At 42.2% G+C, this 6,538-nt stretch overlaps 1 protein-coding gene and 1 pseudogene across 2 annotated transcripts in view; one reads left to right on the forward strand and one right to left on the reverse strand.

The window, feature by feature from the left end:
- RNGTT (RNA guanylyltransferase and 5'-phosphatase) overlaps positions 1-6,538 on the reverse strand; it is a 433,116-nt gene that overhangs the window by 41,737 nt on the left and 384,841 nt on the right. The gene's annotated exons all lie outside the window — the stretch shown is intronic.
- Positions 4,796-6,538, forward strand: part of LOC102846507 — a 21,324-nt pseudogene continuing 19,581 nt past the window's right edge.

A 6,538-nucleotide genomic window follows, 5' to 3' on the forward strand; every position in this document is an offset into this window, starting at 1 on the left:
TCTGTTCCCAGCTTTTGCATTCCAGTCACCCATTATTATTAAAGCATCTTGACTGCATGTTTGATCGATCTCCAACTGTAAAAGTTGGTAGAAATCATCTATTTCTTCTTCTTTGGCTTTGGTTGTTGGTGCATATATCTGAATGATAGTGGTATTCACTGGACTTCCTTGTACGCGTATGGATATTATCCTGTCACTCACAATGTTGTACTTCAAGAAAGAACTAGAAATTACTTTTTTAACTAGGAAAGCAACTCCATTTTTCCTCGCCTTTTCATCTCCGGAGTAATATATTATATGATCATCTGACTCAAAATGCCACATGTTGGTTCATCTCATCTCTCCAATGCCTAGTATGTCAATATTTATGTGTTCCATTTCTTTCTTAACAATGTCCTTCCTAGATTCATGGTTCTCACATTCCATGTTCCAATCACTAGTGTCTGCTTACACCTGTTTCTCTTCCTTTGTATTTCCATACCTGAAAGCTCAGCCTCAGTTGTCCTTTCTGTTATCTACATGTGTTCTGTTGTGCATAGGGTTTTCGGAGGCCTGCTATTTCAGAAGTGGATGGCCAATCCTTCTTCCTAGTCTGTGTTAATCTGAATGTTCATATTACACATCTCAACATTAAGGTAACAAGAACCTTCAGCATGGGTCAATAGGCACCATCACGCTAGAAGGATAGCATTTTGAAGTTGTAAAATCATTTCATATTACTTGGATCCATAATCAACATAAAAAAATGTGTTGCACTGGGAATATCTGCTGTTAAGGAACTCTCTAAGATGCTAAGGAGCCACAATTTTAAAGACTAAGGTGCCCTTGATTCAAGTCATGACTTTTCAATTACTAACTACGCATCAGAAAGTTGGTCAATGACTAAGGATGATTGAAGAATTGAGGCCCTTTAAAAATAAAAACTCAGATATTTGAAATACAAGTTTATTCTGTTTCTAAATGAGAAGGAATGGGAATGACAGTAACAAACAAGACTTTACCAAGAAATATTGTGATGTGATTGTAGCTGTATTGTATTTGAAAATCAAGGAGGAAATTACCTTCCAATATAGCTAAATATGCAGGTTAAAAAAATGAAAGGGGTTTTTTAATTGCCACACTGATTCTGAAGTCCATTCATCTCCTTCAGCACCTCAATAGTATTTTCTTTGTACTTTAGTGAAAGTTTATAAAGAACTTGGATTTCCATTCATTCATTTTTGCACATTTTCCTCCCTGCCCCCCTCCCCTCAGTCCTCTTTTTTCTTTGGAAAAAAGTTCTCTTATTGTTATATAGTCTCCCCCCACCCCACCCCGGACAACTTTACTATGCAATTCATATTCTGGATTCTTGTCATGCCAATAATACTTAATCATATATTCCTTTTATACAGTTCTCTCCCTCGTCTGTTTAAATGCCATGTACATAATTTATCCCCTCTTTTATTAGTTCCCCCCAACACCCATATCAGTTCTGTACTATAATAATGGCATTATGCAGCATCTGTTATTTTGTGACTGAGATACTTCACATAGCAATAGTGTCCTCCAGGGTTGCCCATTTGGTATTTTATGAATCCATTGTTTTTCAGTGCTGCATAATATTCCATTGTGTGACTATACCACAGCTTCTATATCCACTCATTTGTTGATGGGCATTTGGGCTGTATCCAACTCTTTGCTATTGTGAACAAAGCAGTAATAAACATGGGTGTATATATATCTGCTTCAGTGGCAGTTCAGATTTCTTTGGATTATATTCCCAGTAGTACAACTAATGGGTCAAATGGTATATTTATATGAAACTTTTTGAGAAAGCGCTGAACTGCTTTCCATAGTGGAGTCACCAATTCATACTCCCACTAACAGTGAATAAGGGTTCCAGTTTATCCACAACCTTGCCAACATTTTTGTTGGCTGTTCTGTTAACTTTTGCTATTCTTACTGGGATGAGGCAATACCTCATCGTTGTTTAGATTTGCATTTCTCTTAGAGCTAGGGTGTGTTTTTTGCCATGCTTTCTTTTCATATCCTGTGCCCATTTTTCAATTGGGTTGTTTACCTTTATCTTGTTGTGGTGTATGAGTATTCTATAAATTCCAGATATAAGTCCCTTATAGACATGTCATTTGTTGTTGTTGTAATGTGCCATCGAGTCCATGTGACTCATAGTGACCCTATGTTCAAGAGACCTAAACCTGGCTCTATCCTGTGACAACCTCATTGTCTCCAACACAGCTGCTCCCAAGACCCCAGTCACTAAATCGATCCACCTCATTGACAGTCTGTCTCTTCTGTGCCATCCCTTCTCTCTCCCAAACATGATTTCCCTCTCCAAGGACTGGTCCCTCCTTGCAACATAACCAAAGTATGTCAGATGAAGCTTCAGAATCCATGTCTCCAAGGAGCCCAGCTTCACCCTCTCCAGGACAAGCCTCTTTGTTGTCCTAGGAGTCCATGATATACTCAATACTCTTGTCCAGCACCACAGCTCAAAGGCATCAATTCTCTTTGTAATATCCACAGTCACTGTCCAGTTCTCCGATGCATAGCATGCAACTGGGAAGACTATAGCCTGGATAAGGTGCACCTTAGTCTACAGCCTGATGTCACTGCTCTTCAGTAACTGCATTCTTTCCCTATGGAAATAGACTCTTGATTTCTTGTCTGTGGAGGCAAGTAAACGAAACTGTTAACTATCTCAATATCTTCACCATCCATGATGATGCTGCCAATTAGACCAGTAGTGAATTTGTTGATGAATCTTCTATAAGTCCTGATGCCACATTCCTCCTCGTACAGTCCAGCGTCTCGGATGATCTGTTCTACATACATATTGAAAATGTATGGAGACAAAATACATCCCTTCTTGATATTGAACCATGCAATGTGTCCTTGATCTGTTCTGACGGAGTGCTTTTTGGTCCAAATATAGTTTTTATATAAGCACAATCAAGTGTTCCGGGATTCCCATTCTTCTAAGAGTCAGCCACAGCTTGTTGTGATCCACACAGTCAAAAGGCTTTGCATAGTCAATGAAGCACAGATAGACATTCCTCTGGTATTCTCTACTTTGTGCCAAGATCCATTTATCATTACCTATAATATCCCCTAGCACCACAATCTCTCCTAAATGCAGCCTATACATCTGTTGACGTGTTTCTCCAGTCGGTTTTGGATAATTTTTAGCATAATCTTCCTTGCATGTGACATTAATTGTTTGTTGTTGTTATGTGCCGTCGAGTCGCTTGCAACTCATAGCGACCCTATGTGCAACAGCCCTACACTCTGCTCTGTCCTGTGTCAATTGTACTGCCTCCGACACACCCATTCCGATTACCCCAGTAACTGAATGAATCCCCCGCATAGAGGGCCTTCTCCTCCTGCGCTGTCCCTCCCCCTCCCAAGCATGATGTCCCTCTCCAAGGACCAGTCCCTTCTTACAACATATCCAAAGTACGTTAGACAGAGCCTCAGAATCCTTGCCTCCAAGGAACTGGCCGATTTAACCCTTTCCAGGATGAATCTGTTTGTTTTCCTAGCAGTCCATGGTACCCTCAATACTCTTCTGCAGCATCACAGCTCAAAGGAATCAATTCTCCCTCTATCCTCCTTAGTCCAACTCTCTGATGCATAACAAGTGAAAGCAAAGACCATGGCATGTATCAGACGCACCTTAGTCTCCAGATTGACACCATTGCTCTTCAGTACTTTGGAGAGGTCCCTAACAGCAGAATTTCCCATGAAAATGTGTCTTTTAATTTCCGGGCTACTGGTGCCAAGAGTGTTGACTGTGGAATCAAGCAAACTAAAACTGTGAACAATCTCAATCTCTTCACTATACATCCTGATGCTGCCAATTGGCCCAGTGGGGGAAACTTTGTCTTCTTGACATTGAGCCTCAGTTCATATTGGAGGTTCAGTCCTCGACCCTCTGCAGCAAGCATGTCAGGTCCTCCTCAGTTTCAGCAAGCAGGGTTGTGTCATCTGCATAACGCAGATTGTTGATTCTGCACTCTGTCAGGTTACCTTTCTCTGGAATGGGAACAATTATCGATCTCTTCCAGTCAGTTTTACAGCTGGCGGTCCTCCAGACTTCTTGGCACAACTTAGCATAAGCACATCCAGGGCAGTGTCTGTTTGTTGAAATATGTCACTCGGTATGCCATCAACTCCTAAGGCCTTATTTTTTTTGCCAATTCTTTCAGAGCAGTTTGACCTTCTAACTTCATACCCAAAGACATGTCATTACCGAGTATCTTATCCCTCTTTTTAACTTGTTGCAGAACTTTTGGGTGTATAGGGATTTGATTCTTAGAAGGTCTCAGGCATATATTTCATTCTGTCCTGTTTGTAGGTCTTTCAGGATGTTTGGAAGACTGTTTAAGTTGTGGATTAGTGCTTCTAGGAATCTTCTAAACTTTTCTCTAATGAAGTTTATAGTCCTTGGTTTTAGTTCTATGTCCTTGATCCACTTTGAGTTAAATTTTGTGTATAGGGTGGATCTTTTTTGCGTTTTCTTCAGATGCTTTTCAAATTTTGCTAACACCATTTGATAAAAAGACAGTTGTTTCCCCACTTAACTGATTTAATACCCTGTCAAAATCAGTTAATCATAGGTAGATGGGCTGATTACTGGATTCTCAATTCTATTCCACTGATCATGTGTCTGTCATTGTACCACACTGTCTTGACCACCATGGCAGTGTAGTAGGATTTGAAATCAGGGAGTGAGATGCATCCTACCATTTTCTCTTTTAAAGGAGTGTTTTGATAATCACTGGCGACAGCCGGAATGCTGCGCCAGCCTGAACGCCGCGCCAGCCACGAAGAGGCCCTGGAAGACCAACAGTCAGTCAGCCACCGAGGAACTATAGAGAAGCGAACACCCTGTGACCCCAGAGGAGCGACGACTACCGGCCACTGTGTGAACCCGCTGGAGCCCACGCCTGTGTGACCCCCAACACACAGGGTGCCGCTACATAAACCCCCAGCAGCGCCCAAGCCCCGCCCCCTACCTCGTAGTGGTAGTATCCAAGCCCTGTGCTCCTTTGCCCCCCTAGACGCCTGCATTCCCCCCCTTCCTTTCTCCTGTCAGATTAGTTCCATAGCAGCTGGGCAGGATGAAGGCTGACAGGATCCTGGCTGGGTTTACTGGGACATTGCTGATTACCTAGGAGAGCACCTAAGGGCATGCCTACTGGTGGGGAATTTGGCCAAGCTCTCCTGGGCTACACCAACTGCCCAAAAAGAGCCAGCCACTGCCTGGCTTCTGCAGACTCTGCAGACCAGCAAGAGGCTAGTGGGTGGGTGGGAATTTGACCTTGACTTTTCGGATCCTGTTGGTTCCAGGACTCTGCTGGAGCAGGGGCTGTTGTGTGAGGGCACCTGCGTAAGTGCCACAAGGCAGGGAACACCGAAAAAACCATTGGGTAGGAAATGGACAGCAGGAATTTGAGTAGCGACGCCAATCGTGAGCACATTGAGACAGCAGAGGTTTGAGCAAGGTCCCCCAAGTGTTTGACGTATCCTTGCCATCAGCCTAACCCTTTGCCTGCCTCACCCCATTTGGCTCCACACCAGTGCCTACATGTCTGGACAATCAACTTGCCTTTAATCGGGAGCACCTTAACCTGTCCTACCAACAAGAGATTGCCCTAGCAGGCTCTGAACTGACATTTCTCTGAAGTCAGAAATTCAGAGAATTGCACAAGTTCGGTAGCTGCCCAACTGATCTCAAGCGCACTGTCTTCAGATCAAGAACATATCAATGTCTTGAAGAAAGCAAACTATCCCACACAATACACAAGAGCAAAGTAAGATATCACACACAAAGGGCGACACAATATCAATGGATTTACTGAAGCCACAAAGTCTCACTGAACTTTCTGATACAGAATTTAGAGTGAATGAATATATCCAATGGATGAAAGACAAACTTGATGAATTACAGGATACTACAAGCAAAGACCAGGAGGAGCTCAAAAAAACAATGCAGAACATTGCAGAGAAAACAAAGGAGGCATTAGTGGCACCGAAAAAACAAGAATCCACCATTCAAAATATAAGTTCCAGTGTTTCAGAGGCTGTCAACATGATGGAGGGACATATGAGCAGAGTTGATGAGCTGGAACACAGAATCAGTTTAACTGAAGACAAAATTGTCACCACTGATGTGCTAGAGCAAAGAGAAGACTCAAAAAAGAAGGAAAAAGAAGAAAACCTAAGAATAAAGTGGGACACAATAAAGAAAAATAACATGCACATCATTGGAATCCCAGAAAAGGAAGAAGCAAGTAAAGGCACTGAAAAAGTTGTGGAAAAATTAGTAGAGGAAAACTTACCAGGCATAATGAAGAATGAGAGAATATGTATTCCGGAAGATCAGCGAACACCATATAGATTAGATCCCAAAAGAAAAACAACTAGGCATATCATAGTTAAATTTTCCAGAACCAAAGATAAGGAGAATCCTGAAAGCAGCAAGGGAGAAACAAAGAGTAACCTATAAGGGAGAACAGATAAGATTAAGTGCCGA

Source organism: Elephantulus edwardii, unplaced genomic scaffold, assembly GCF_000299155.1.
Source record: "Elephantulus edwardii isolate Elephantulus edwardi_28Jun2011 unplaced genomic scaffold, EleEdw1.0 scaffold00363, whole genome shotgun sequence".
Lineage (NCBI taxonomy): Eukaryota > Metazoa > Chordata > Mammalia > Macroscelidea > Macroscelididae > Elephantulus > Elephantulus edwardii.